The 25,797-nt window shown below is 39.2% G+C and overlaps 1 long non-coding RNA gene across 1 annotated transcript in view; it reads left to right on the top strand.

Annotated features, from left to right (window-relative positions):
• The window catches only part of LOC144032132 (uncharacterized), a 71,480-nt gene that overhangs the window by 36,817 nt on the left and 8,866 nt on the right, over positions 1–25,797 (top strand). Inside the window, exon 2 of the long non-coding RNA XR_013287694.1 lies at positions 21,947–22,025. This is a non-coding gene — a long non-coding RNA (uncharacterized LOC144032132). The remainder of the gene's footprint in view (positions 1–21,946; positions 22,026–25,797) is intronic.

Genomic DNA, 25,797 nt, shown 5'->3' with positions numbered 1-25,797 from the left:
CCGTTTGTGTAATAACTACCATTTCTGCAACCATTCTTTGCAGTTGAGAGGCTGCATCAAAGCCTTCTGTATGCTCTAGGATAAAAAAAAAAAAAAAAAAAAAACGTATAAATACGTCTTTGGGACACTTAGAACATTAAAGAAAAACGTATTTATATGTTATCGGGAGCAAATGAGTTAATTATGCATTTTTTGGCTGGTGCGATTTATAATCCGGAGCGACGTATAATCCGAAAAATACGGTAGTATATATACACGTCTGGCGATTTATTAGATCACTAAGATGAAACTACTTGAGAGCAATATAATCATTTCCGTAACTTCAAGCCTGCTGATGATGGGCTCCACTAAGAAATTGACTGCTGAGGTATGGAGAAATAAAGAAACGAGTAATTGTGAAAATTCAGCAAGAACAGTTTGCTGTATCTTCGGCTGTCCTTTTTGCCATATGTTGCATACGTTCACATTGAGGTTAACTGAAATTGTAACCCAGGGTGTGTGTAGCTCAATTGGTTCCTTTAAGCAAACATGTCTCTGAAATGGTTCATTTCATGGATGGCTCGCAGCACGATCCCCCTTCCTATTGAGCCTGAGTAAATGCATAGCTTTGCAAGTGCACATACAACATTTTTGACATTTCCCCGCTGCTCCAAGCCTGCGTATTTGTGTGTGTGTGTGTGTGAAATGATGTGCAGTGAATCCCAGTTTATTATTTTTGCACTGCTAGCATCTTTCCCATACGCCAGGCACCATTACTCTTTGATCTGGGCCAAGCTATATGGAGAAACAGTTGTGTGGAGCTGCCACCATGTTACTGAAGTGAATTTGTAAAAATCTTAATAGTATCATGCCCAAGAAAAAGAAAATGTTTTGTTATGATTGTGTTTTTGGGTTGGGTTCATTGGGTGATGTTACTAAGTCCTTTATGATAATGTGGTCAGTTCCTATGCTGTTGTTATCCGACTATATTAGTCACTCTTATAGTCACTCTTCTTTTATCATTTAGGCTTTTTTTTCTGTCATATAGAATTGTGCATTGTCCTAGTGAGAATTACTACAATGGGCTTCGGTAGGTGAGTTATCTCTTGACATGTCCATGTTTTCTATACCTATTCTCCCATGTATTCGTGGTTGCTTCCATGAATCCAACCCTGCTCAAAGTTCTTACTTTGCATCCTTTGTATACAAAAATTATGTTTCCCAACTTTGGGTCCAAACTGTGCACCTCACGTGACATGTTTTGGACGATACGGAATAAGCGGTTTGGAAAATGGACGGATGAATCAAACGAGGGCAAAGGGAGAGTGATTATTTTTGCATTTCCATGCGCTTATTGGACAGTTTTATGTTTAAGACTGGAATTTATGTACAGAAGCAGTTCATGGTGAGACGTTGCTTGAGTGAAAACAGTCTTGTTCATGACCCTTATGGCCAATATACAGATGGCCCTGTGAGCAAAATTTTGACTTTTGACCACTGTCATTCACATTGACAGGATCATGACCTTATGGAAGATGGAATATGGACGACATCAGACTCGTCATGACCTTGGCTTTTAGTACAAGTGATTTTGATATGCCACCTGATGCTGAGTGCTTTATTTTCTTTTGGAACTAACAAAGAGTAACCGATAACCTGATTAAAATACTTCCATCAGGTTTCGTCTCCAGAAATGGCAACTGAAACAAAGAAGCTCGCTAGCTCGGTGAGCTAGCTGCTCTCTAGCGGCCCATACACTCCCGGTAGGCTCTCGACAGCCGGCGGTCTATTTTTCAAAGGCACTTTAATTGGCAAAAATAGCATTTTTATACATATTTATTTATTTATAGCCTTACATGCTATAAATATAATTGACTATGCTAACCTAACTGAAAGCTAACAACTCTATGGTGGATTTAGCTATTTGTAAAGCAATAGGTCCTAAAAATGTCTTACATTTGAGATGAGTGGCCTTAAAACGTCCCTATAGTGTTTGAAATGTGATACTCTGTTATAAAGCTGCATCATTGTGAGCTTGGTTGACAGGTGATGCGACTTTACTATCTGTATTCCTGAGCAATGCCATTTTTTTTTTTAAAGGCATGGTTTACAAACACCCACATATAAATACCTTTATGTCTGAAAGTGTTTTTGTGTGGGTGGCAGTTGCGCACAAACGAGATGGGGAGCGGAGTGCCCTTCAAATGGCTTTAACACTATCAAAAGAACTACCCAATTACCACTTACATGTAACTGTATTAATTTGTTGACATCAGCCAAACAGGAAATTCAAATGACTGTTTCATCTAAAAGGAAAAGAAGTTGTTGTGAATTTCAAAACTCAGTTTAGCTATACACGGACAAGCCCCAAAAGGATCTCAATATCACTCATCAATACAATGAACATATTAGCAACCCGTGTTCTTTCAGCCACAGTAAATGAGATGCAGAAGTGTCTGAGAGGGAACACTTGTTAATAAAAAGACACCTCAGGCTCACACGTTATCTTCAATTTCATGTCTTTTAACTCATTTGCTCCCAATAACGTGTAAATACGTTTTTTAAAATGTAAGTGTCCAAAAGACGTATTTATACGTTTTTTTGTTTTGTTTTGTTTTTATGCTAGAGCATACAGAAGGCTTTGATGCAGCCTCTCAGCTGCAAAGAACGGTTGCAGAAATGGTAGTTATTACACAAACGGCCAGCAGGTGGCAGCAGAACAAAGGAGATCAACCAGGGCCATCTAGAAAAAAAAAAGCTAAATTACTTACAATTTTAAATAGATTTGTGAAAACTGATGAAACTTAGCTCTCTTCTAATACTAATTGCTGCAAAACGGAAACAGATAGAAACATACTTTTTTTTTCCTGATGTAAGAAGAGACTTTAATCTTTCTTTTGATAGGTTCCATGCTTTTATAGCAATTGAATACAATATTCTGTGGGCCATGCAAAATCAGTCAAAATCCAGTAAAACAGCCGGGAGCGAACAGGATTGCTTCTGTGAAACTGGCTGGGAGTGAATGAGTTAAGAATTTGTCATTCTGCCCAAGCTTGGCAATATCAAATTGCACCACCATTCGTCTACGTGTCTCTCTACGAAATTGTCCATTTTTGTCACCACGTTTTGCGTTAACTTGTGGCACACGCTGGTCAGGTGTCACCCTGTGATCTGAAAATGCGGGGAAGTGGGTTGGGGGGGTGTAGTGACAACGATAAACAGGATTAAAGGTGTTAGATTATGTCTGGCAGTAGAGGTGTCCATTTACAAGCTGGGGTGTGGTCACACAATGTTCATGCTCTCAAAGCAAAGATGATGGAGAAAATTATGCTGTGCTTGTATATTTTTACAAAAATACTTTTCTTAATCCCTCGAGGCTTTAGTGTCTTTTCTCAGATGTTATTTTTCCATTAGACTGCTGTGAGGGGCTAGAGGTGTGAGGAGATGACTTGGTACACAATGCTAAGGCAGCAGGAAGTCAGGTTCCTGTTAATATTAATTTATAAGCTGTTGTGTTTGCATCTTACTTCCTATTTAGCCCGATTTAGCTTGGACATGCAGCGCTGGACGTGTGCATGATGTGCTTCTAGATTCGCGAAGGGCCAGCTCACTGTTGACATCTTTGTATGCTCAGAGGAGCAGGAGGGATGAAATGCCACCTGCTTGCCTGTACGGTTTGCTGCAAGAATATTGCTGCATTCATTCAAGCGCGCACTCCACCTGCATGCCAATTACGCTGTCGTACTAATCTCGCCCAACCACGTGCACACTCACACTCCATCCCTTTTACACCCCTTGTAGGTACGGACTCGCAACATCTGTAAAAGGCAGCTACTAATTGACTCTTGCTGTATTTTGCAATCATTACCGAAGATATCGCTACTCTGTTGGACAAATTGGCTTCCATGGAGGTGCAATGACCTTTTTTTTTTTTTTTTTTTCTGGGGTGCTATACTCTGGTGGGGTGGCATTTATTGGATATGCCACAAACTTGTTTTTGCTGCCAACATCATTTTTTTGGCGGGGGGCTGTATTACAGCAATGTTTTTTGGAGGAAGTTGTCCTAAGAACTGGATTTGATCGAAATTAAAGTTTCGTCATGCAAGTCCTGCTATTCCCACACTCTCTCTCTCTCTCTCTCTCTCTCTCTCTCTCTCTCTCTCTCTCTCTCTCTCTCTGTCTATCCCTCTCTTGCTATCTCTCTCTAGTTCTCTCTCTCTTTATTGCTCTCTACCTCTCTCGTTATCTTGCTCTCTAGCTCTCTTGTTATCTTGCTCTCTCTCTCTCTCTCTCTCTCTCACCCTCTCTCTCTCTCTCTCTCTCTCTCTCTCTCTCTCTCTCTCTTTCTCATTATCGCTCTCTAGCTCTCTCCTGAAATCTCTCGTTATCTTGCTCGCTATCTCGCTCTCTCTCTCTCTCTCTCTCTGTCTATCCCTCTCTTGCTATCTCTCTCGTTCTCTCTCTCTTTATTGCTCTCTACCTCTCTCGTTATCTTGCTCTCTAGCTCTCTTATCTTGCTCTCTCTCTCTCTCTCTCTCTCTCTCTCTCTCTCTCTCTCTCACCCTCTCTCTCTCTCTCTCTCTCGCTATCTCTCTCTTTCTCTGTCTATCCCTCTCTTGCTATCTCTCTCTAGTTCTCTCTCTTTATTGCTCTCTACCTCTCTCGTTATCTTGCTCTCTAGCTCTCTTGTTATCTTGCTCCCTAGCTCTCTCTCTCTCTCTCTCTCTCTCTCTCTCTCTCTCTCTCTCTCTCTCTCTCTCTCTCTCTCTCTCTCTCTCTCATTATCGCTCTCTAGCTCTCTCCTGAAATCTCTCGTTATCTTGCTCGCTATCTCGCTATCTCTCTCTCTCTCTCTCGCTATCTCTCTCTCTCTCTCTCTCTCTCTCTCTCTCTCTCTCTCTCTCTCTCTCTCGATGGATGGATGGATAGATAGATAGATAGATAAAGGTTTGGCGACTGTGTGTAAAAAACTGGTGGGGTTCAGTACCTCCAACAAGGTTAAGAACTGCTTTTGACAATACAGTACTTTGAATCAAGTCTGTGGTAACAGTTTGGAGAGGGCACTTTACATTAGCAAGCCCATCTTTTTAGTCTGGGTTCCTCTTGTCATATTAAAGCAGTAACACGTGTCTCACCTGAGGCAAAGCACCATATTGTTGTCTTTCTTTTATTTATTTATTTTTTCAATCTATTTTCATCACGACAGCACTTCTGGAAGAATGCGGATACAAAGACGTGCCTCTGTCAAACTCCTCTATGGAGCCAACCTTGTAGGTATACCTGGCACTTAAATTTCATCAAGGGATTAACCACATGGCTTGGACACATCGCCAGCACTGTACGCATACTGGGCGGCTTGGATGAGCAGAAGGTCAAGACATTCTAGAAAACTGCTTAATGCTGGTACCAGTGCCAGTAGCTCCCCTAACCCCCCAATTTGACATTTCATGTCACAGTTTTGCTTGCACTCTTTTTATTGCAAGTCTTTCTACCAAATTGGATTTGACCTCATAGATGATGCTCCAAGTCTTAACTGCTGACACAAATTATATTGTGAACGTTATATTAACACTCAAATTAAAGTGCTTTAAGTACATTTAATTCCGATTGTACGCAGCATAAATGATTAAGTCTGAACCCCTCTGAATCATCCAAAGGCTGTAAAACAGTCGTGCACCTGATGATTAAACACACTGGGATTAATTTCCATCTTTGTTCCATTTGACAGTAGCTGGTGTATTCTATATGATCTGTCTGACCCCAGGAGCTGCATTTAATCACCATGTAAATTAATTGAGCAGTTTTACAGTAGTTGGCAACGTTAAGAGAAATAGTTCCCCGATCTGGGCGTGTGTAGGATGGAAATGCTACAGTCCAAAGTGAAAGTGCGGATTCTGCTGTGATCACAATCAGTTCAGATAAACAAGATGCTATTGACTCATTTACTCCCAATAACGTATAAATACGTTTTTTAAATATTCTATGTGTCCCAAAGACGTATTTATACGTTTTTTGTTTTTTTTTTTTTATGCTAGAGCATACAGAAGGCTTTGATGCAGCCTCTCAACTGCAAAGAACGGTTGCAGAAATGGTAGTTATTACACAAACGGCCAGAAGATGGCAGCAGAGCAAAGGAGATCAACCAGGGCCATGTAGAAAAAAAGCTCAATTACTTACAATTTTAAATAGATTTGTGAAAGCTGATGAAACTTCTCTCTCTTCTAATGTTAATTGCTGCAAAACGGAAACAGATAGAAACATACTTTTTTTTTCCTGATGAAAGAAGAGACTTTAATCTTTCTTTTGATAGGTTCCATGCTTTTATAGCAATTGAACACAATATTCTGTGGGGCTCACAAAATCAGTCAAAATCCAGTAAAACCGCTGGGAGCGAACGGGACTGCTTCTGTGAAAATGGCTGGGAGTGAATGAGTTAATATGCTCAAGGCAAACTCCACCTGGCTAATGTCACAGTCAAGACAACTGATTGAGAAGAGGCCCTAATTGTGTGAGATTTAAGGATTAAACACTCATTGTGCCATTCATGGAATCCATTTTATGGAGAATGAAGAGAGGCACTTAAGCAAGCCACCTTATGTTTTTTAATTTTCTGAATTACTTGTTGATTTACGAGGACGCCAAATATTGAAGTAAATTTAAGGGAAAACAAACTGTTTTTCACCCATCCCCCATTTCTTGTTGTGCTGATCAATAAACAATCTGCATAACTTTCCTGCATCAATATTAAATGTGGCAGCCAAAGGTCTCTTCACCTGCAGTCTACTTTTTGATGTTTACTACTTTGAAATTCACCACACGCCCAAACCATCCCAGGGGAGATCCTTATTGTGTGCCTGTGCGTGTTTGTGTAAAATGAGTGTGTTTGCATGGAAAATGCGTATGTGACTTGTATTTTACAAGTCTGCCTTTTGACATGCAATTGGCCGGTCCAGGTGGCGTACCCCACCTGTCGCCCAAATCATCTGGGATAGGCTGCAGCTCTTACGAGGACAAGCACTATAGAAAATGCGTTGGTGGAAATTTGCCTTTGTTTGCGGGCGTGTCCGTCGCAGAGGCGCTCTGCTCCTCCAAATTGCTCACAGGCGCTCTGTCAGAGGGATGGGGCGAATTATGGTGATTTTTTTCCCCTTTTTTTTCTTTTCTTTCTAATGAGGAAAACAAATGAGCCTACACGAGCACACAATTAGGTGGAAGTCATGGCTATGTGTCGTCTTTAGGTGAGCAACATGATGGCCTCTTTAGCCCTGGCGGGAGGAAATCCCTGCCCCAGGAGATGGCTCATTAGGGCCGAGGAGGGGAGGCGCCGCCAACAGTCAACGCAGTGGGCGTGGTATGAGGCTGGGGCGTGGGGGGGGGGGGACCTGTTAGTTAGGCGCAAGAGAGGTTTTAGCCTTTGACAATAATGATCATTCAGATTCTACAGTAGACATTAGCTTAATGGCGAGTTGCTAATGCAAAGTCATGATGTCATATAATGATATAACGTGCAACATGTTGCCTCATCGCTTGCTTGTGTTGGCAGTTCTTATCAGGCAAGAATGAGTCATTTAAGGATTCTATACAGCTCATGTTTTTTTTGGTCATGCAGGTTAGAATGCTTACCCATCCTTGTTCAGTGGGTGTCAAAATGCAAACGCTAAAAGAAGCCTGGTGTAAACCTTATAACATATATCACCTGATGATATGGAGGATGAGATCACTGCATGAGCTCGCCTTTGTTCAGTGGGCGCTTGATCCCAATGGGGAAACGTCCTTGGAGCTGTTCAAAGCTGGAAGAGTGCCACCATATGGTCAAGAGTGGAACTGACACTTTCCATTTCATTACCCCCTCCTCAGGTTGCATAGAGAAATCATTTTAAAATAAAATGAAAGTCGTGGCAAGGCAGTTGGTTATTTTAGCTTTTAATGTTTCCACACCACAGTCTCTCTCTTAAATTCACAACCATTCTTTGATTCAGTTGTTGACTGAACGAGATTTGGTGCTACGTACACCGACATGAGCTCTTAGCGCTTTATTACTGTAATGGCGAAACATGCCAACAATCATAAATGGTTTAGCCAGATTAAACACAATGTTAAACTAAAATAAAGTTTTGGTAAGAGTTTACTAATTCTTTTTAAAGCTTACTTTGATGTACAGAAACGTTTGTTAGTAGATGCTTGTGAAATAGATATTATAGCTAGCTAGCTATTATAGCCATTATAGCTAGCTAGCTAGCTAGCTATCTATATAGATGGATATGTAGACAGACAGACACTTTATTCACCCCTATGGGGGGAAACCGGACAATTGGACAGATTCAACTTCAACGTCGGCTATCACACACCTTCCCACAATCTTAATAATAATGTCAGATCACTGTATAGGTGTTCTATTAATTGACCTGTCAGGGTTGAGGGTAGGGGTCTCTTTATGCAAATGGGTGTGATATGTGTGGATGACAGACGCTGTGAATCAAAGCTTTACGCCCTTTGCTCACTACTAAATGAGATTCATCCATAAAACCCTTAATGGCTTTTTTTCCCTTCAACGCCGTGGATGTTTTAATACAAGATCTCACTAGAAAGGGCTGCTACTAAAGAGTCCTTATTGCATGACATGTTAGCAGCCATTTTATGTACTGTGTTCTTGACCATTGCCAGCCTGAACCATGATAAATTATTAATAGCAATTATCCCATCGATTTTATTTGATTGCTTTGCGTTGGTCATGTGATTCTACTGTCGATGTACAATGCAGCGTGATCTCATCCACGAGTGGCATTTTTTTTTCAACAAGTTCAACTTTTTCAACCATTAATCAAAACTGCCTCCGAGTGGTTTGAGAAGTTTCCTTTTCCTCACTTGACAATAATCGAGTTTATGGCAGTTGGCAAAGTATCACTATCTGATGTATTAAAATGATGAGCAACATCGTAAAAACTTTGTTTACAGCATTAATAAATGTTATGAATAAACTCAGACTTTGACAGCTGTAAACTAATTTTTGAGTTTATTCTTCCCCATAAGCAGTCTTGTATAAAGTACATGATGCTTGAGTCAAAGTATTTGAATAAAACATAACTGTGGTTGAATCGCGTTGTAGGTTAGTACTTGAGTAAAAGTCGTAGTATGTATTTTAGAGGTGTGCCCAAAAAATCGATACGGCAATATATCGTTGCGGGCCTCATTACAATACACGTATCGATACGCAGGCGTCAGAATCGATATTGCTCGTTATCTTTAAATAGGCAGTTAACGTTTGCCTTTGCAGCTTACATCGTACCGAAAAAATAAAAACCAGCAGCGTCTTTGAAGTTAATTGACTTCAATTAATGCAAAAATAGCTCACCAGTGATTGGACACTGTGTCTCGCTAAGAAAAATGAAAGCAGAGGAAGAATATCAACATTTATTTACTTCTAAACTTAACATGGCACGTGTCTTAATGTACCAATTTTTGTATATTTTGTTTAAAAACTAAATAGAATGTGTTACACATAAAAAATGTTTTTATTTCCCCAAATATTTCAAATAAGCACATTTTAGAGCTGTAATTTTAATATTTTGATATTTTTGCTCATATCGGCTCATGCATATTAATAAATTATCCCGGGATACGTATCGCCTTGAAGATCAAGAATTGGGATACATGTATCGCGATACGTATCGTATCGTGATACGTATCGTATCGTGAGGTTGGCGGCAATACACAGCCCAAATATATTTTTAATATATATCTCAGCTTGCAAACGTCACTTGACCAAACCTAGGAAACAGGTGAACCGTGATTAGTCGCTACGCGAGCCCTAACTAACCCACTGTGATGACATTTTCGAACATGTCGAAAGCATGTGGCAAAATGGCCGCCAACTGAAATGGACATAATTCAAACTTGTGCTGTCACGTCTGCTTTGAAAACAATAAAATCATGTCACTTTTTTTTTCTTTTTTTACATTTTACTTCAGAATAAACGATTTCTTTCAAAAAAAAAAAAAGTACTCAATACCTCCTTCACTCCTTACAAGACAGATTCAACAATTAGCCTGTCAGGAAGCGACACGTTTTAATTAACTATTGATCACACGGCAAGCCCACCTCACATTGTCCATCTCTGTCATATAGCACGAGGTTGTCTGGCCGAGCACGGCCCACCCGTGTCCCCACGGGACCGTGATGTCACACGATTCATCATCTGCTACTGAGAGGCGGGAGGCGACGGCCTCACCTTCGCGTGTCCCCGGCACGGCCTCGCCCGCCCTCCCGTCACCCTGCCTGCTCTCCCAGGGGAGGTTTCAATTAAACAGCCCAAATATTTGGGAGGTTTTAATCCGCCTTCCAACTTGTTTATCTTTGCCACCACCACCAGTGCCCAGCCATGAATAACACCATCGCTGTGTTCTCCTTTATATGGAGATTAGAGATGCCGTGTGTACGGGATTAATCTCCTTGAGCCCATTTGGACGCCATGAAGAGAGCGTCTCACGAGACCGCAATGTGACTGTTTAGCATCAAGCTGCAACAGAGTGAAACAAGTGGATTAAATTAGAAATGGAGTAAAGTTTGTCAAATGTGGGGGGAAAAAAATGGATTATCTGCTTAAGTACCTTTTTAATGCCGAGAATTCATGCGGCAAACATCCTACTTCCATTGCAGCACATGACTTTTGGTGGGGGATGTTATCGGCCTACAATAACGCAGGGGGACACAATTTTTTTGTTGAGTTGGGTCTGATAGATGTTTTTGAACAAATTTTTGGGGGCGGCATCCACAACTAATCTCATTTCTTTCTATCGGCAATTTTTTAAGCTATAGATCCATTGGTAATCAGCTCCTCTTTCAGAATTCAGAATTTTGATTCAATCAATCAATCAACTTTATTTATACAGCACCTTTCATGTATTCAAAATGCAACTGAAAGTGCTGGACATCCACAATACAATAAAAAAAAGAACCCCCCATCCCCATTATCGTACCGACAGACACACCAAAACCCAACAAACACATGAAAACCACAACATGGCGGGGCACAGAAGTACCCTGTAAGGAAAGGCACCAATGAGGAGTTCATCTACAGTGATTACCTGTAGGGTTAACTGAGGAGAATAAAAGTTGACGTGTTAGAAAAAACAATTTTGGAATCAACGTGCCAATTTTAGTTTTAATCAGCATAAAAATCTAATTCAACAGACGCCAAATTGTTCCCCACTGTATCGTCAGGTTAAAGTGGAAGTCAACCTTAAACATTTCTTTACAATAATATTTTATATGTGACCTCACTAGTCTAAACATGACATTCTGATTAATATTCCATTTGTGAAATAATGAAGCAAAATCAAGCCGTTTTTATCCATCTTAGAGGCGGCCATGTTGCTACTTGCTGTCGACTAAAGACGACATCAACGTTGCTCAGGACTCGGGCAATGACCAATCACAGCTCACCTGTTCTCTAAAGCTGCGCTGTGATTGGTCGGCTGGGTTTTGCTGCTTAACTCATATTACATTAACACAATATTAACCAGAATGCTATATTTAGACTAGTGGGGCTGCATATTATTGTCAAAATTTTTTGGGCGATTCTTTAAAGATTTGTACATTTGTGCGAATGTCATCGACCATTTTCCGACAATGTTTGTGCCTCGCGCAAAATCGACCTCGCGTGCGCATAACTTCTCAGTCTGACTATCTTTGGCCAGCAATTTGCTTAGAAACAGCTTGTTAATGGTCAATTGATTTGGGCTTAATGGGAGTATTGATCGGGGTGTTCCACATTGTGATTTCTTTTTTTTCTAATGAATTATTTTTTTTTGTCCGGTCTTCTGAGCTCAATTTGAAATGCTGGCATGTTTCTGCTGGTCCACTGTTGTTGAATGCACATCATTATTTTTTTTATTTTTTTCTTTTTCCAGCTCTTCACTCAACTGGTAACAGACGCACCTGGGCAGATAAGGGATATTACCTTGAGTGATGTTCTTGGAGATCATTTATTTCCTCTGTGCTTTATTTTTTCTGTGACCAGCTCTGTCATTTATGTCAAGTTTCACCTAGAAAATGTTAATTGTTTTTGATGGAAGTCTCCCCCCCTGCCCACTTCAAAGCAGGGAGTCTCTATCTGCTCTTCGTCGATCAATACATTAGATGCTCATTTGCACTCTCCAGTCGCAGTCTAATGCACTCTTCATTAATGAGAGGCTACTGTACCTGGCTTAATGTCTTCAGTCTGGTCACTCGTAATATGCATTTAGAAGCGATCATTTGGTGATAAATGCTCTTTTAGTATAGTTCTTTAATATGTTTCAGTCTCGCTATGATTGTACAGTGCCGTCTATCGGTCTGTGCCAGAGAGGAAGCAATAAAGACGTCTTGGTAAAGGATGAGAGCGTCCTGCTTCCAGAGAGCTTCATTACTCATCAGACACTGTTAGGGAAATTTAGGAGCTTAATTCTGTCATTGCGGGCGTCTGACATCGCCGCGATTCCAACATTGTTATAGCGGAGACTGATGTGTTCGTCATAACTAATGTGCACTTGGGCAGCGATCCCTCAAGGAGAAGGATGATTATTTTTATTTTATTTTTTTTCTGCTGCACTTTGGCAAGTCATGCTGGGGGGGATCTGACCTCTCTTTTTTTTTTTTTTGCTTCCATTATATGTGGTAGTGCTAAAATGTGCTAATTGATTGCTAAGCACTCTGTTGATTGTGGGAAATTAGTTATTGATTAATCATGTCTTAAATCATTTGAGGGAACGAGTGAACTGCACACTTCACCCAACACTTTCTTTTAACTTTTCATTTTTTGTAACATTTTAAACAGGCTACTTTTATAGCTCCCCTTATTTTACTTTACACATTGCTTCTGCGCTGTGATTCAGTTCAGAGATATTGTTAATTATACATGGATTACTTAACTGGCTAACTGTTGATTCAGTCTCAACTACTACTTTAAAGTCTTCGAAGAGCATCAAATTGAAGAAATTCTACATCAATTTAATCACTATTCTTAGTTTTTCCAGCCATTTAAATTGATCAAACAAAAAATATTCAAGCAAAACCATCAATTGTTTTTACTGAAACTGTTAATTTTCCTGAAAAACATATAGTCATCCATCCATCCATCCATCCATCCATCCATCCATCCATCCATTTTCTTGACCGCTTATTCCTCACAAGGGTCGCCGGGGCTGCTGGCGCCTATCTCAGCTGGCTCTGGGCAGTAGGCGGGGGACACCCTGGACTGGTTTCCAGCCAATCGCAGGGCATGCTTTTATAATTTAAAAAAAAAAATACAAATAGACTGAGAAGACTTCGTTTTACAATCCAAATTGTTCCATAGACTGGCACCTTGAGTTGAAATCCATTTTGTTTTGTTCTGTATTTAGGTTTAGAAAAAAAATGTCTATTCCTCATAATTTATATTCACTTTCCTTTTTTATAAATCTATTTTGTATATTAACTCATTCACTGCCATTGATGTGTATATCCGTCAATGGCAGTGAATGAGTTAAGTCAATTCCGTTCCCATTGACGTGTATATCCGTCAATGGCAGTGAATGAGTTAACTGGTAAAATTTAATGATGGGCTTTATACATTATTTTAGGGCGGTTAAACTCCATCAATTCATTGAATTTTAAAGTTTTTACTAGGGATGGGCGAGTACCGATACCAGGTATCGGTATCGGGCCGATTCCAGCCTTTTTTCAAGTACTCGAGTACAAGCGACCGATGGCAGAGGGGGAAGACGTTAAGTGAGTCCTCCTTGCCTGTAAGTGGCGCTAGCTTGCAGCAGTTTTTTCACCAAAACTTCACCGGTTTGGGAATACTTCAAAATTGTGAATCTTAAACTAAAAGAGCATTTTTGTGTTTTATTTTGAGCGTTAAGACTATTGAAGAGTGACTGTGCTGTTTTTTTTTTTTTGTCAAAATCAAAGGAAATATATTTGTTTAAAAATATCTTTTAGTGATTTTTTTTATTTGTTAAAATGTACTACTGGTATCGGCAGTTGATGTCAGTATCGGTGAGCACTGAGGGTCTGAGTATCGGTATCGGTCTGAAAAAAAGTGGTATCGAACATCTGTAGTTTTTACTTGTATAAATAATGGATTAGTGTGGTCTCTGTATCCACAACCAAAAATAACACTGATAGCACATTTCTGTGTAAGAAAAATGTGTGGTGTAGGTTTTGCCAGCACGCCCACACACTTCAATGCAATAGGTCAGGTATGGAACAATCAATGTCATTAAATCTACTTTATGTCCTTTAATTGACTGTAAAATCTTCTCACAACCAACCACACTTAATGCAGCTTTTCTAGTTGAGTAGAAAAAAAAAAATGAATGGAGAAAATCCATTTCGTCGTTGCTCATGGCTCAAGATATGACCATGGTTTATTTTTATATTGCTGCGCTCTTGTACCTGGATCTCCATTTTAATGGGCTAATTAGTGGGCAGCTAAGCCAGCTGTCCGCGTCGTCTGCCTGAGCCAGAGGTCCGCTGGTAAGCGTTCAACATCCTCAGTCTGGCGGAGCCGCAACAGCAGGCCGCTTTGCGGGCTTTTGCGAGGCTGTCATCGAAATCCTTTTCTAATCCCGCGCTCCCCCGTTGCGAGCCCGTTGTTGCCGTAGCGTCACGCGGAACATATGACAGCGCTGATAAGAGGGACTCAGTGCGATTGAGTCAAATTAAAAAAGGATCACTCTGCGTTATTAGAGAAACTTTGGCAGAACGTTCTCACACTCGTAATGATCCTTTGTCAACGGTGGTTTTGTGACACTAAATGCGTCTGGCTGTCGTCGGGGTTTGCTTACGAAGACGCTGCTGCCTCGTGTGACGAGGGGAGGATAGGCAGCGCTTAGACTTAATTATTTATTCCCTTCATTTCCCCGTCTTGGTGAAGTATGTGCGTGCTTCTGATGTGGAGGTGTGAATGGTGTTTGATCCAAAGAGGATTGTAGCTGCTCGACCCCAAGACAGTCACAGCTTTCCATATGATTTGCTATGCAGCACGACTGAGAGGAGGATTCTGCTTCCACTCACTAATAGCTGAAAGCATGGAAGTAGTGTTGTAATTCTCGAGACTGGTCTCTGGACCACTTTTTAAGGGTCTCAGCCTCTTCTCTTAACGCATTCATGGCCAGACCAGCAAAAAATATGCATCATTTGACATCTTTTTCCGTCAATGGCAGTGAATGAGTTAATTGAAGGACAAGGTGGAGGATTTTTTATTTATTTATTTTTTATTAAGACTGTGATAAGTGAGAAATGCAGAATGCTCTGTTTTGTGTTTGGGAAAAAAATAATGGCTGTGCACTTGAGTATGCTGATAAAATAAAAAGTAATGACACGTGTTCAATAAAATCATTTTAAAAATACCTTGCTGAAAAGAAATGTCAGTTTTTTTTCATTCACTTTACATTTCATTTAAGAATTATTCCTCTTTTTTTTTTCCTTTAAAATGTTCTTTGTAAACTGACATTTTATCATGGTTTGTCAGCACAATTAATTTTTAAGGAGTATGAATGCATATTTTGTTGAAGTGAAACAAGAAATTTAGATTTGAGGTACTATTTCGAAAACAACATACCATAGGTCTTTTTTTTTTTTTTTTTTTTTTTAAGTAATGAAAAAAACGTTCTGGTCTTTTTGTTATTTATTTATTTATTTATTTACTTACTTATTTATTTTTAACTGATTTTTCTTTTCTATGTCCAGTCTTGGTCTTGTCTCGGTCTCGAAACGCCCTAGTCTAAATAATGTCTTGGTTTCGGTTGGTGTGATCTTGACTACAACACTATATTGAGGTTCCTCACGTAACTCAAGTTTGCCATCTTAACTGATTCACTCTCAGCCATTTTCACTGAAGCCAACCCCCTATTTTACTAGAATTTGACTGATTTTGCAAGGCCCACAGAATATGGTGTTGCATTGTTATAAAAACATGGAACCTACCAAGAGAAAGATTAGAGTGTCTTCTTTCATCAGAAAAAAAAGTATATTTCTATCTGTTTCCGTTTTGCAGCAATTAGCATTAGAATATAGCTAAATGTCATCATTATTCGCAAATCTGTTTGAAACTGTTGGGAAAACAATGGTTGGCAATGGTTGATCTCTTATACTCTGTTGCCACCTGCTGGCCGTTTTTGTAATAGTTACCATTGCTTCAAGCATATCCTCAGTTCAGAGGCTGCATCAAAGCCTTCTGTATGCTCTAGCATGAATTAAAAAAAATAAATAAATAAATAAATAATAATGATGATAATAATAATAATAATTAATAATAATAATAATAAGTAATAATAATAATAATAATAATAATAATTAATAATAATAATAATAATAATTAATATTAATAATAATAATTATTATTATTAATAATAATAATAATAATAATAATAATAATTAATAATAATAATAATTAATAATAAATAAAAAATTGTATAGAAACGTCTTTGGGACACTTAATAAAATAGAATGCATTTATACGTTTTTGGGAGCAAATATGTTAAAGGTGTATTCAAACATTCTTATATCGTGTCAGTCATATCGTGATAATATCGTATCGTGGCGTTTGGATATTGTTACATCCCTAATGTGTATGCATATTTTGATTTATTATTATTATTTTTTAATCAATTGCATTGCATTGGTAGGATAATACTGTACATCCTGCCTAAATACCATGTGATGGAAAAGCCAATCCGATCAGAGAAATGAGCCACAAGGGTGTAGATATGACTGTGGAGCCCTCTAAGTGGGTCTTAGACTATGACTTTTTTTTTTTTTTCTGGCAAAAGAGGAATGAGAGCCATAAAAGTTGAATAATGACTTTAATTCACTGGTAGAAAGGATTTACCATGATAACTAGTTCTGTTCCATAGCTCATCAGTATGGTAGATGGTGCTATTTGTTAAAAAAAAAAAAAAAAAAGGCATAAATGTCTTCATGCATTCACTTGAAGAGTAAATTAAAATGATAGGTTTAAAAGCGCATCTCTGTGCTTTTAATGTGTCCCATGTGTTAAAAAAAAACAAAAAAAAAAAACAGACAGAAATGTGTTTTGTTGCCGGTGTGTCTGGTGCAGATAGAGACCCCCCTCACATATCACGAGAATAAAAATGGCCTGCATGTAGAGAATGGGACTCAGCGGCTTCTGATTGATTTGGCTGTAACAGTGACAACAGGCCTCCCCTGCGTTTCACTCCGCATAATTCTTTGATTAATGCCGAGCATCCCAAAATCGCTCCACTGCAACACAAAAATCGAATTAAATCACCTGGATACAATCTGTAATTGATTGAAAGTGTCAAAAAAGGTGGGCGATATCATTAATAATGTGAAGGACTTTCAACAAAAAAAAAGGTGTATTAAGAGGTTTCCTTTTAATGTTGTGTTTATTTGGCCCATGATACGTTCCATCACGGCTGCCTGCCGCTATCACGATGTCACAAGTGACGTATAGGTGTCCAACATCATCTTTCTTTTCAGTCCCGATTTCACCCTGACGTATTCCCATGCCGCTACTTTTCCCCATAGGACCTGCACATTCGCACATATGTATCTTTGTGTACAAAATCACAAGGCACGGATCACTAGACCAATAAATGGAAGCAGTATGCACTTCACAGTGTATGACTTTGTTTCGAATCAATACTGTAAATTATTGAAGACGCGGGGTGGGGATATGCCAAATGATATTCATTGAAGGGAGCGACGTTCCCCTGGGCTGCCAATAAAGCAACTCATGTTTTATTTCACTTCCCACTGTAGCTAGGAAATGGCGACGTTGTCACTTTGTATTTTTCATGAATAACAATTACACATTCTCACAATTCTTCATATGCAAGCGTACCTTGCTTTATTTTTGGGCACCGTGCATACGCTCCACATGCACACTTCATTAGGGATTAATCAAGTAAAAGAGAAGTAACTCATCAAACTAAGAGGTGCCACTAATTAACTAAATAGGGTGTGGACAATTTTTAATGTACATTCATACATATTGAAACAGCAACAATAACACACTTTGTGTTCAATAATAGCTCTGGTAGTGTCAAACAAAACTGCGTTTGTATTTAGTAAAGGCACATTTAATACCCACCTAACGTTGCATACTACAGAAGTATATTTCATTCACACACACAATTTAAAATAAATAAATAAATAAATAAACACACATTTTTCCCCTTTTTTTTTTTCCTTTTTTTTTGGGGGGGGTTTGTAATTTTAATTTTGTATTATTATTATTATTATTATTATTATTATTATTTTATTCTGCCTAATTGATTAATTGTTTTTGTTTTCTTTTTTTTTCTTTCTGTCTTCCGGAATTACTTTTTAAATGAAAGGGAAAAAAAATATTTAAAAAAAAAACCAACAGCTAAAAAAAAAAAATCAGGAAAACAGGAGCAAAAATGTTCATGAAAACAGTAAAAAAAAATATTCAATAAAACAGAAAATGAACAAGAATTACAGACACACACACACACAAAAAAAACAATGCTCACAAAAAGAATTAGTCAGAAAAAGTTCCAAGTACACTTCTGTAGTACTTAGCATAGGGCTATCAAATCTATTTATAATCAATTATCCTATTGAATATTCAATCGAATAATTGAGCAATCGGATTACCAGGGACGTTTGTCACGCTGGCCTACGATTCATTTATTTCTTGTCCACATTTTCCCCAGAATAATCCCATCACTTCTACTCAATCTCTGTCATAATGTGTTGATAACAGATATGCCTCTTCGTTCGCAGGCAACAAACTATGCTAAGCTAAGTTTAGCGTTCTAGCATTTTAACACAAAATGGTTTCCATGTCTAACTTTGCACATCTTAAGATGATATCTGGTCCATAAACATCGACAATCCATTACAACTAACAATGCTAGGACAAGATTAAGTTCTGAGTAGTGATGGAATGTTTATAAACATGGATTGCTAAATGGGTGCCTTTGAACACGGGGGGAGCATGGAGGATTAGGAACGGTAATATTCCACTTGGCATGTTAAACTCCAATTCCCAGCAACTAACCCAAAACGCACATAAAAATGGGTGTCAAGAAATGCATCCGGTGTAAAAGCTGTTGACTGTAGTAGAATCAACTTTCAACCAATCAAGGGTAGACTGTGAAAAGGTCATGTGTTCGATACAGTAGAACGTACCTTAATGTGGACGACACATTTCTGTGTGGATGGTGCTGGCGAAGCCTCGGGGCAAAAATGTGTTGAGCTATTTTTGCGGTTGACTTGGTTGACTTGTTTCCCGAGCCCATTATAGTACAGTGAGTTTAAGGGCCACGCGCCTTTATGGGGAACGATCATTTTCTTGACAGCTAAAATGGTTTCCCAACTTAAAATGCCAATGATTGCATCTTGTGTAGTTTTATCTATTGTTGCTCATGATATTGTAAGACCACTCACATGCTATTGTGTACATGTAAAAACACCCATCTATTGTCAGCCGCCTTTACATTATTAATGCAGATGTCTCGTGGGTAAAAAGAGTGAAACGTGTATTAACCCTAATTTTAACCCCTACTTTCTGTCATCCATGATGTGAAGCACTCACTGTGGCGTCTCAGTCAATTGAGTGCAAACCCAGTTCAGCGTGTGCATCATTAGCAGCCGTCATGTCAGAGAGACTGCATATCACCTTCCTCGGAGCAGGTTTGGGTTTGATAAGTACCGCTCAAGCTCGGCTGACCTTCCATTTTTAGGGAAATATGCAAGCTAAACAAGCGTTAATACATTACGGCCTGTCACGGTCCAACAGTTCCTGATGTGAGATACACACCAATGGCTGACAGCCATTATTATTCTAGCTGCCAGCATTACACACACAAGTGAGCAGATGATGCCTTATGTGTAGTAGCCTGATAGAGACGTCAATAACCACATCCACCACCACCTTGTCAGCGTGTGCGTCCGTCCACTCGTTTGTGTATGAGCTAGCATCTGGTGGGCTCGAATAAATCAGCACGTTGTGAAATATAGATTTTTTTATTATTTTTTTTGGCGCAAATTAAATCTTTGACGAAACTATATTGACTTGTAGGATATTGTTTTGAGTGTATTACTTCGTATTAATTATTTGTCATGACTAGGGTCATGCAAGGTTTATGCTTACCCCGGGTTTTCACCGGATGCGGTTGCGGTGCGGTCCGGCGACGCAAGCAATTAGATTCCATTCATTCGAATGGTGCAGTTTACACCGCTTGCGGGTGCGTTGCGTGTCGACTGTGTCTCAGCTGCGGCGGGCCGCAGGCCTTCCGCAAGGATAGACCAATTTTCTATTTTTGCCGGACGCCGCAGCGGTAGGCCTCCGGCAAATGGCAAGCTAGCACAAAACACATCGAGCGGGACAGGAAGACCGACGCAGTTTCAAAATAAATTTCCGGTTTCCTTTCAGAATAAAACACTCGCCAGCTCCTATTTCGCAAGCTTTTCAGCAAAACGTGACGTGGGCGTCGCCGGGCCATGTGCTCATTCACGGTTTAGACACCAGCGAACATGGACGAGGAGAGGTTTATATTGGAGGTGGAAAACCACAAAATAATATATGACACGGCACATCCTTTTTATAAGGACAACCAAAAAAAGGATGCTGCATGGAATCTCATAGCAGAAGAAGAAGAAAAGGTTAAATCAAAAGAAGTCCACCTCTCTTTCTGCTTCTCTGTTGAGCACAGACTTTCTGTATGTTTGTCGTTGTGAAATGCCACATGATCGCGCGCGCGCGCGGTCCCGCGAGACACGTTGGGAAGTGGGCGGCGACGGAGCTGCCGGACCGCAGCTGTGCGGAGCCGGTGTGGATTGACAAAAAAATTGACCCCTTCCGGAGCACGCAGTCAAGACACACCGCACCGCAACCGCATCCGGTGAAAACCCGGGGTTATACTGTCATGATTAGGGTCATGCAAGGGTTATGCTTACTGTTATGACTAGGGTCATGCAAGGGTTAGGTTTGGGTCACGACCGTGAAGTCAAGTGTCTGTTTTGAACTGATGTAATGAGCATCGAGTTTCAACTGGTAAGACGCATGTGATGTCAGAAGCGATGTGATGTCAGGAATCTTTTAATCTCTTTATCTGGTCAACAGCCAATCAGATAATTCCATGTCAGTCCTATTACTCACGTTACCCACAACCAATCAGATCGATTTGCTGTCTTTATAAGCCTGACTGAGAAGTGTGTTTTTTGTCGGATTATTACATCTTTTCCTCTGTGTAACTCTTGTTGTTTCTCGTCGAGTCAAGTTTGTTCCACGTCTCTCGATGTGAATAAATCATTAAGGTCTTATTTGTGTCTGCGTTTTTGGGATCCAACCTCAGAACATAACATTATTATGATTTATTTACAGAAGGAAATGCCTTACAATTTGTGAAAAAGTACGGTCTGAACATTTTTTGTTGTTAAAAAAAAAAACTGTGTTGATTGTTGCTTTTAAAACATAATCCAGTGATATAGAAATATTATTATTATTATTATTATTATTATTATTATTATTATTTAAATGTATGTGCAGAACTGGCCTTTTGGATTGTTGCGCTCAAGATTGTCCAATTCAATAAAAATAATATTCATTATCGGTACTTAAAATAAATAAATAAATAAATAAATAAAGACATAAATAAATAAATAAATAAATAACTCTATTTAACAAATTAATGGTATTATATTGCACAATAGAATACTATAACCCATTTTTTGTCATTGATAAATCTACCAGCTAGTATTTTTTTTACCCACAAGAATCCACCTTAAGCTTTGTTCATTTTAGCCTCCTTTAGTGCAAAATTAAAATGCATCTTAATTAAGTGAATATTGAGGCGGATAATGTGGTGTGCTCCACTGCCCTAAGAAATAAAAGGCCTGCAGTTTTTTTTTTTGTTTTTTTGTGTGCACTAATGGCCAGAGCAATAGCAAGCGCTCATCTCTCTTCATTCTCTTTTCATTCTCCTTGTAGCTGAATTCCATTCTGCAATCATCATTTCCTGCTGTGAGCCGGGCCATCAAGAGGAGGCTGCTGCACGCTTCTCTACACGGTATTTACTCTCAAGCATTTTTCTTCACACTCGCCTCCCTTTTTTTTGCCGCCTTTGTCAGCTACATGTGCAGCATGAGATAAGTTCTTGGCTTCTCCCATTGCATCTTGAGTAAATCCAGGCAGATGGTTGAAGCCCTTATATTTATACACTGCTGACCAAAAGGTGAGCAGCAGAGGGTTGGCAAGTGCCGAATAATTGGGTGATGTATCTTGTTGTTGAATGTCATCCAGGACATAAAGGTTTGATTTTTTTTTTTTTTTTCTTCTGAGGAAATGTCCAGTGCCCAACATGTGCATGTAATCAGACAGACCACAGTTGTCAAAATTGGGAAAATTATTTCAGCCAGCATAGTCACAAATGCGGGTACACCACAGGGATGCGTCCTCAGCCCCATTCTTTGTTCACGTGCAACTTTGTCACTTTGCACAGAGACAGTCTGATGTCATGTGGAGGTATGTGGACGACGACGACGCCCTAAACGCAGACAAGACAAAGTAAATATCGTGGATTTGAGGGAAGTAAGGAGACCTCATACACCGCTGCTAATCTGGGGGTTTAAACTGGAAAGGGGAGCAGCTTCAAATAGTCTTCTTTATCGTTATGCATCTTCTATCCAACACGTTCACGGTTGAGAAATTTAAATTTAAAAAGTATGAGTTGCAATCTTTGAGAGAAAAAAAAAAGCAAGACAATCCCCAGCAAATATGTGATTAATTTGAAGTCATGTCTTCACAGCAGCGGTTGCCACGACTACTCATTCAGTCATGGTGGCAGATAATTGTGAAAGGTAACATTAACCCCTGTTTTACTGAGCTGGCCAATTTTTCATGGTTTTCATGGTCATTTCTACGTCATAAAATCCAGCAAGTATACGATATCAATGACTATAAGCCTGTCAGATGTGACAAAGTCAACAATATACGATAACTGTGCTGACGTGTAGGACAATAAACGGCAACAATTCCTATAGGATGACTTATTATCATTGTGAAATCATGAAACAAGTGTCGAAAAGGTCTAAAGCCTCTCACTTTGCCATGGTATAGGATGAAATTGTAAACCTTGATCTGAGGTTTCACTGCAGTGTATAGGTCAGGTGGCGATGGTATATTCATGCTCATGTAACATTAGCATAGTGGACATCTCATGGTGACAACGCTACTTGTGAGAAGTGTGGCTTATTCACCGCCATGAAGTTAATGATTGGGAGTGACTCAGCAACATGATTAGTCACACTAGCTAGCCAGCTGAGCTTGTTGCTAGCTAGCTAACTTGACACCAGTTTGTGTTTACAGTCTTAAGCTACATCCATGCTAATAGTCAGTGCTAACAGTTTTGCTAAGTTGAACCAGACCCTGAAATTAAAACTTCAGAACATTCAAAACACATTCTATCATAACATTTAAGAAATGGCAATTGTGATTTTTTTTTCTCCCCCATTCCTTGTCCCATCTTAGACCTCGTGCTGATTTGACACAGTAAAACCATTAGATTCAATTACAATCTGTAAATAATGCACTGGTACCACAGCAGTCATTCAAGGCCGGCTGGGTTTTAATTACGGTTAATTACAATTTGCATAAAGCTTTTTAGCAAATGACTCCTGATGCGCCTGCAATAAGCAGGCAGGGGCGCTTGCGTGTGGGTGCTGCTGAAAAGCCGAGCGGTAAAAACGCAAAAGAGTGAAATGATTGGCTGCAATGTTTGTTTGTGAAAAGACATAACTATGTTTAATTAAGATCTGTGTGCCGTGTAATTTTATTAAATAAATAATTTATCTTATATTAAATTCAAATTATTTGTCACAGTTTGCAGAACCCCTTTCGAAGTCCAACTCTCCACCTGACCATCAATATATATATTAGGGGTGTCAAAATTAGTGCATTAATTTTGAGTTAATTCAAAGTTCCTTTAATGCCACTAATTTTATTTAACGCGCGATTAATGACCACCCTTACTTGGGGGAATTCCAGTCGCAACGCAGCAGACACATCCTTGTCAACATTTAGCAGTAATAAATGTAATCATAATGCATATATTTGTGGAGATTGGGGTAAAGTTGTATTTTACAATTTTAAAAATGTGCAGAATTTCACAAGTTACTTCATATTAAAGATTAGATATCGCTCTTAATATGAAAAAAAATATGCACTGAGCTGTCACCAATGTCTTACAAATGCAATAAATAGTGCCATCTAGTGGCAGAAAAAGGAACCAACATAAATCAATGTCACACTAGTTTTCTTTTTAATTTTAACCCAGTTGTATTATTTTGAAATTACTTTATCACTGACTAAAATATGCATTACTTCTATTAGTTTAACATTTTTATATATACAGTATACATATATATATGTATGTATATGTATATATGTATGTATATATATATATATATATATATATATATATATATATATATATATATATATATATATATATATATATATATATATATATATATATATGTTAACTGATCTGCCATCCCATGCAAAATTTTGCGTCGTATCGCAAATGAAAATAAACCTAAGCTCCATCACGAGCCAATCAGCAGATAGCCTTCACTCACGTTTGCATTGGCCCATGTGTCTTTGCCAAACGCTGTAGTTAAAAGGTGACACTAAATGAATTGGGCGCCACTGAGATAACCATGGCCTAAAACTGAAATTACACTTGATGGCAGTCATTAGTTTGCCTCGTTGGCCAAATACATCACGCTGTCACAATTTTGGCCGATGGTACCAATTAAACGCCATTAGTGGCATCGCGTTAGAAAGCAGAAACTTGTCCTTGTGCAACACATGTTTTCTGTGCTATTGTTTGCTTTAAAGGTGAAAGACTACAAAATGGCTGACAAATGACACTACTGAGGCTGCTACTACTATTCAGCATGTGCTATTACTTGCATTGAATGATCTTATGAAAAATGCTGATAATCCAATCCGAATGCTATCTCTGTATTATTGATTGTGTTGCTGGGAAGGAGAAAAGATTATTTTCAGTGACTTTCAATACATGACAGTGAACTGGTATTAATATCGGAATTAATTTGGATATCAAGACGTATCAAATCGTCTATTGTTGGAGGGTTTTACATATAGTAAAAGACCATTTATATGTTTTGTTTATTTATATTTTGACAAAAATGTGAAGGTTTTGTGAGCTACTCGACATGGCGTCCCGAGGCAGCCTCCTTTTCAGTCACTCCTTCATCTTGACCCAGTAGGTACGCGCTTCAAAGTCCCCCTCGCGATGGACACGGCTGATAAGCACGACAAGGTCTGACAGAAAAGAGCTCGTGTCGAGCCGATGTCGCCTCGTGACCCTCTTTGTCCCCCTCTTGTCACAGTTTGCGATGCGGCGGTGACAGTCGCTCTCGAGGGAGGAGCCTGCAACCTTTTCTTAACTAATGGATCCTTCATCATTCTCCAGTGCCACCAGTGCAAGGCCTGTGTTTATTGCTCTTTATTTTAAATTAAATCCACAGCCACGACCATCTATCATGGTCGCCCGTGACCTTTACTGGGGGGTGATGACTCGGCCCTGTAGAAGCTTTTAGAAGAAGGAAGCACACCAGAGAAGATAATGTGCTCTCCCACACATCTGGAGTCGCATAAGCATTAGGCGTGTAACAATAAATAAATAAATACATAAATAAATAAATAAACAAACAGATTTTTTTTTTCCCATGAAAGATGTGAGTATACTTTGCATTGAGTCAATGTACACCAGTGGTGTCCAAACTACGGCCCGGGGGGCCATTTGCGGCCCG

The sequence above is a fragment of the Festucalex cinctus genome, chromosome 12, assembly GCF_051991245.1.
Source record: "Festucalex cinctus isolate MCC-2025b chromosome 12, RoL_Fcin_1.0, whole genome shotgun sequence".
NCBI classification, from domain to species: Eukaryota; Metazoa; Chordata; class Actinopteri; order Syngnathiformes; family Syngnathidae; genus Festucalex; species Festucalex cinctus.
The sequence above is the reverse complement of the archived record's forward strand: the minus strand, read 5'-3'. Positions and strand labels throughout refer to the sequence as shown.